Below are 6,355 nucleotides of genomic sequence, written 5' to 3' on the forward strand. Positions count from 1 at the left end.
ATATATTATCTAATTTATTTTATTTAACAGAAAGCAAAGCAAAACCTAAGAAAATTAAATCCTATTGATACTATTTGAGTGAATTGGACATTTGTTGTCTCCCTGCTGCAGCCCTTCTGCATTTTACTCAAAAGAACAATGTGAGGTTCAAAATCTGAGAATAAAAGAACTTGAAAGTCCACTTGAAAAGGGAAAAATAGCGAAAATCTTTACCAAATGAAGGAAACATGCGATTTAGCTCAGCAGGGCTTCCACGTATCCAAGGACAATGTAGACGTGCAGCACAATTTTTGGAGAAAGAAAATTTCTTCCTGGTCTTTCTTGTGATTCTAGCTTAACAAAACTTACATAAAACAAAGCGTTATAATTATTTGTTATTTTAAAATATTTTAGCAACTCCTTGAGGTCATTCTTACAACTTTTTTTAAACGGGAGTTTTCATTTCTCCAAGTATTTGTTCTCAAATGAGAATATTACATTTTTTTGTTTTTAGATTTTATTTTTTTCCTTTTTCTCCCCAAAGCCCCCCGCTACATAATGTATATTTTACTTGTGAGTCCTTCTAGATGTGGCACGTGGGATGCTGCATCAGCATGGTTTGAGGAGCAGCGCCACGTCTGCGCCCAGGATTCGAACTGGTGAAACACTGGGCCGCCTGCAGCAGAGTGCGCGAACTTAACCACTAGGCCATGGGGCCAGCCCCCTACATAGTTTTTTAAAGTTAACATTCAGATTTTTAGTTAAGATTTTATAAAATGAGAGAATATAACTTGAACATCAAATGAGAATATAACCTCATTTTATAAAATTTATAAAACACAGTATTGCAGATAATTCTGTTTATATAGCAATTGTCCTTAAGGGTCAGGCAGAAAGAGGGGAGATAAACAAACCTGAGAGTGGCCTAAGAAGAGAGGATATGGGCAAGCTTAAATACTAATGTATTCAATACAACAGATAACCTGAATAAAAATCTTTCATAAATGTTAGTTAAAAGAATTTGTTCTCCCTTCAAGTAAGAACTCAGAGATGAAGATAACATAGTTCCAGCCCTGGAGGAGTTATCAATAAGAGGTAAATAAGCTTAAGAGTGGAGAAGGGGATGATTCATAATTATCCCCTAGGAGGACAGATGAGAAATCGAGGCAATCCTTCTGTGATAAGCAGGCCTGCCTTGGTGAGTGAACACAGCAGGGCCCTGATACAGCCGGCTTCAATGAAGCCAATGGGAGAAAAGTGAGAGAAGAGTATAAAAGCCTCACCCGGGGTGAAATATGGGGCTGCTGCACGGAACAGCACGGGCTCCTTCCTGTTTGTTGTGGGAAGCCCAGAGAGAAAAAGGAGGAAGGATGTCACATCCACTGAACCACTTACCCAATACCTCTCTTCGACCCTGTAAGTGTAGTATGCCAAATAGGACCTGGGTTTGGGGAGATGGAGCTTATATTTAGTGTCTGAATGTTTGGGTGCTTAACTAATTGAAGGATAGAGAAGGAGGTAAAGAGGAGGAGGGTAAGCTCTTGATGAGGAATAGCTAGGCTTTCTCAGAGCTCTGTAAGAAAGCTAGAACTTAATCTGAGTTAAAATTCTCTGGGGAAAGCCAGGGCTACTGATGATCTGGGCTTGTCTACAAGAATAGCCCTGTGTCCCAGATAATCTTGTCTTTGGAGCTATTGTACCAGGGATAAATTTACTCTGGCAAAAGATCGTCTCCTGCTAATTATGATTACTCACCCTAGGCCAAAGCTTCTGCCTGATGATGTACAAAGAACAACTTAATAAGAGGGAAAGGCCTGTGTTACACATATGTTGGCAGTAATGGGTTAAACATGGATGAGGTGGTTTTTAGTCTCTTTAATTCTAATCACAGGCTCAAGGATGTTTTAAGGCAAAGAAATGTAGCAGTTTCCAATCCAAGACCAAGTAAGTGATTGAACAAAAGTGGAAGCTTGGTTGTTTTGCGGGGGAAATTGTGTTCTTGATGGTATCACTGCAAAGTCTTTTAACAAATGTTTAATGGGTGTCAACCATGTGCAAGACACAGTGACTTTCTCTCCAAAGTAAAGTATTTCATGAAGGAAATTAGCCTTTTCTACAGCAGGAAAGGAAAGAAAAAAGTGGAAAAACATAGGACCAAATTGAGAGACCTGGGCCACAATATCAGCTCTATCAGTTGCTTGCTGAGAAACCTCAAGCTAGAGTGTGAGATTGGGGCCAGCCCGGTTGCATAGTGGTTAGGTTTGCACACTCCACTTTGGAGGCCCCAGGGTTTGCAGGTTAGGATCCCAGGTGCGGACCTATGTACCACTCATGAAGCCAGCTGTGGTGGCATCCCACATACAAAATAGAGGAAGATTGGCACAGATGTTAGCTCAGCAACAATCTTCCTCAAGCAAAAGGAGGAAGATTGGCAACAGACGTTGGCTCAGGGCCAATCTTTCTCACCCAAAAAGAAGAGTGTGGGATTAAGTCAGGGATCTTCAGGGGTGCACAAGTGATTGACTGACTGAAAATATTAAGAATGAGTATTCTTATTCTTTTTTGCCTAAAAAATAAGTTAACAATAGTAATATTTAATATAGGGATTAACAGTAGTAAAAATATGTTAGATATATATTTACAAGGAAATGGGAACAAAAGTTTTTATGCATACGTATACCAAACAAAAAGCATGACAATGACTAGATTACCTGATTTCTAAAATCACTTTGCTCTAAAATTCCTGATTTTATATTAAAGTACCTTAGTTCCTCTTAAACTATATTAAAAAATAACACCATATCTATAGTAACAAACTTCCCCATGAACAACAAAATTTAAATTTACAAAGATATGAAAAAGTAAAGCTTTCATTCTTTAGATGCATCCTAACCCTAACGACACATCCTTCTTACCTGATGAAGCAGGCTCTCTTTGTATTTTATGGTACCAGTTGGCATGACCCTTTCTTCCTCTTAGCCCATTCAAGAGACTGGCAAAGGGATTCTCTGAGAGCCCTGTGTTGATGAGATTAATGACAAACTTAAAGTGTGGCTTCCCTCTAGCAAAATTTTCAGAAAGAATTTTTTTAATTTTCACAGTGACTAGTTGGTTTAGCTTGTGGACAACTGTATATATTCCCTCAAAATTCTGATTTGTAAAAAAATTTAGAAGAATTACATTCTTCTTAAATTTTGTAAGAAAATTCAGAAGGCTGGCCCCCTGGCTGAGTGGTTAAGTTCGTGCACTCCACTTCAGCGGCCCAGAGTTTCACTGGTTCGGATCCTGGGCGCTGACGTGGCACCACTCATCAGGCCATGCTGAGGCGGCATCCCACATGCCACAACTAGAAGAACCCACAACTAGAAATACGCAACTATGTACCAGGGGCCTTTGGGGAGAAAAAGGAAAAAATAAAATCTTTAAAAAAAAAAAAAAAGAGAAACACTACCACAAAGCTAAATTTTATTTTTATAATTCTTTTAAGGAACAAGTTTATCAACTAAACACTTAACTAACAGCACTGTATAGCTGGTATAATAGCTTCTCTCTTTGTGTGTCCAGATCATAGGAAGTTAAGAGTCTTGCTGTGCATAGTGATATGACAGGGTAAATAGGTTACAAAGGAGTTGGCTGAAAACCAATCCATTAAAATGGCAGTTTTCACAACAATGGGAATATACTTAACACTACTAAACTGTAGCTTAAAAATGACTCGGATGGTCAATTTTATGTTTTTTACCACAATCAAAAAAGAAAAAACAGAGGCCACCCTGGGAACCTAGTGGTTAAGTTCACATGCTCTGCTTCAGCAGCCCAGGGTTTGCAGGTTTAGATCCCGGGCACGGACCTAGTGCCACTCATCAAGCCATGCTGTGGTGGCATCCCACATAAAATAGAGAAAGACTAGCACAGATGTTAGCTCAGCAACAATCTTCCTCAAGCAAAAAGAGGAAGATTGGCAACAGATGTTAGCTCAGGGCCAATCCTCCTCACCAAAAACAAACAAACAAACGAAAACCCAGAGTGACTGAAACAATATATCAGTTTAAAATGACTATGTCTAGTCATAATTTTAACCACTTTTTAGTCTCATTTCTTTACTATCTAACTAGCTTTGATAAAGCTTTCTTCACCCTCCCCCTACCCTAAAGCTCTTCCACATTAAGAAACAACACAAAACAAGAACAGAAAAATTTAAAACAGAAGAGTAATGGTCATTTTTTATTGCCTAAAACTGAAAAAAGAATTAATATTTGAAATAACATTTTAACTATGGAATGTGAAATATCATAGGCATTATTGTATTTCTCACCCTAAATAGACATACATAATTAATGCCATTCTTACAAATTATAGTTTCAAAAAGTAAAGCAGTCATCACAGGATGGTAATTTTGGAAACAAGTATAAGCAATTATAGTGCTCTTCCCTCATTTTGGCAAATCTTTGCTTGTAAATAATGACAGAATGCAAAACTACAAATACTAATTTTCAACTGTTCAACAGTTGTTCCTCATTTCAATTAAGCTGCTCCTCTTTGATTTTGTGTATCACAATTTATAGAATTTAAAGAAGAGGGTAAGCGTTAGCAACCATGTCTAAGAAGTTCCAAAAAGATTGATAAGTTTCTAATTATTAAAGAAACCAATACATTCTCATTAGGAGAAGCAAACAGTATTTTTTTTTAAAATTACTCATTAATCTCCATCTCCAATTCCCCCTCGTAGAGGCAGCCATGGTTAAACCTGTTAAGTATGCTTTCAGATGTTTTCTGTGCTTATCAAATCACACTTTTTTATACAAATAAAATAACACTATAATGTGTAATTTAATTTTTAACCTATTAGAGATATTTTCCTAAGTCAGTATATTAGCCAGCCCCTTTTGGTATATGTTTAGGCTATCTCCAATTTGTCAACAAAATTAATGCTGCATTGAACATCTTTGTTCATATATCTTTGTGTTCCTGTGCAAAGAGTTTTGTAGGACAAATGCTTATAAGTGGAACTGCTACCTCAAAAGACATACAAATTGAAAATTTTATTAAATTTTTAAAAATTTCTAAATTGCATCTTAAAAAGTACTAGTTTATACAGCTATGGGTAGTATATGAGAGTTTAAAAACATATGTGCTGTTAGTAATATGTGTCTTTAAGTTATTCCTCTCACAGTAATTTTCAATACAAGCTGGTCCTCTATTTTCTTTCTTTTATCCCATGTAAAGGTCATCTAGCTGGGTAGGAGATTCTGGATAATTGTTCTGGGAAGTGATACTCATACCCCACCCCACCCCACCATTAGCACTGTGAGCTAAACAAATAGGTTTACAAGCTACTGTTACCTGTCTGTAGAGAGCTACATATTTTGAAATAAAGACACATAAAGTACCTGCATTTTTCTTTTAGCTCTCAGATTTCCTACATCCCTTTCTGATGACCATCTTTTTAATACCATGTTTAAAAAAAAAATCCCTTCAGAAGGTTTCAAGGTGACAAAATTTACCAGTCCATACGCACTTGAACCTGTACCACACATATGGTTGCTAGTTCATTCCTAATAGTGTAATATGGCCTTTTTCTCTGGAGAAAAATGCCTTTTCCAGACCTCCTATTCTAGAATAAATGTTATCATACTAATAGCACCTCACATTAACACAGAATTTTAGAGTTTACAAACCTCTTTCATAAATACTGTTCCATTTGATTTTCACAACAACCCAGTGTAGTGACTGGGAAAGTATTATTGTCTCTAGTTAATGTGTGAAACAAGGTCATACAGTCATGAAGTAGTAGAATTAAGACTAGTAGGGCATTGAACTTGCCATATCTTTATGCTGCCTCTTCCATCTATATCAGGACAGCATATTCCTTTTGTAGAAACTTTATTCCATGGTGGTAACATTCACTTCCTAAAGCTCCTTTAGAACAAGGTAAAATATAAATTAAAAAAGAGGTAAAAACTACAAGAAAAGGAAATACTGTTTCCTTTTTGGTAATTTTACTACTACCTTTCTAAAAGAAGTCATTCTTTTGTCTTTTAGTTAAACATGTATTCCGTGACATTTTAACATATGTGAACAGTTCTAAGATAAGGACAATTTAAAACTGTAACCTCAATTCTGCAAGCAGATCATACTAAATGCTACTTACGATACACAGATTTCATCATACTTCCTATTCACACGCATCTTATTTCTTACTCATATTTATCATATAGGCTTCATCATATTTCTTTCCTACAATTAACCATAAAGTTCCAGGACTAACCTGTTTCAGATTTGCTGCAGTTAAGACAAATTCCTCTTGATTTCTTACCATAAGGATCATAATTGCTGGTCAGTTATTGCTTCATCTACAGATAAAGTGGTTTTGAAA

At 36.5% G+C, this 6,355-nt stretch overlaps 1 long non-coding RNA gene across 1 annotated transcript; it reads right to left on the bottom strand.

The window, feature by feature from the left end:
- Positions 1 to 214: 214 nt before the first annotated feature.
- On the bottom strand, positions 215 to 6,355 carry LOC139045121 (uncharacterized). The gene is made up of 3 exons (XR_011502863.1): positions 6,248 to 6,355; positions 2,895 to 2,996; positions 215 to 343 (listed from the first exon to the last, which is right to left on the bottom strand). It is a non-coding gene; the product is annotated as an uncharacterized lncRNA (long non-coding RNA).

The sequence above is a fragment of the Equus asinus genome, chromosome 4 (assembly GCF_041296235.1).
Source record: "Equus asinus isolate D_3611 breed Donkey chromosome 4, EquAss-T2T_v2, whole genome shotgun sequence".
Classification (NCBI taxonomy): Eukaryota; Metazoa; Chordata; class Mammalia; order Perissodactyla; family Equidae; genus Equus; species Equus asinus.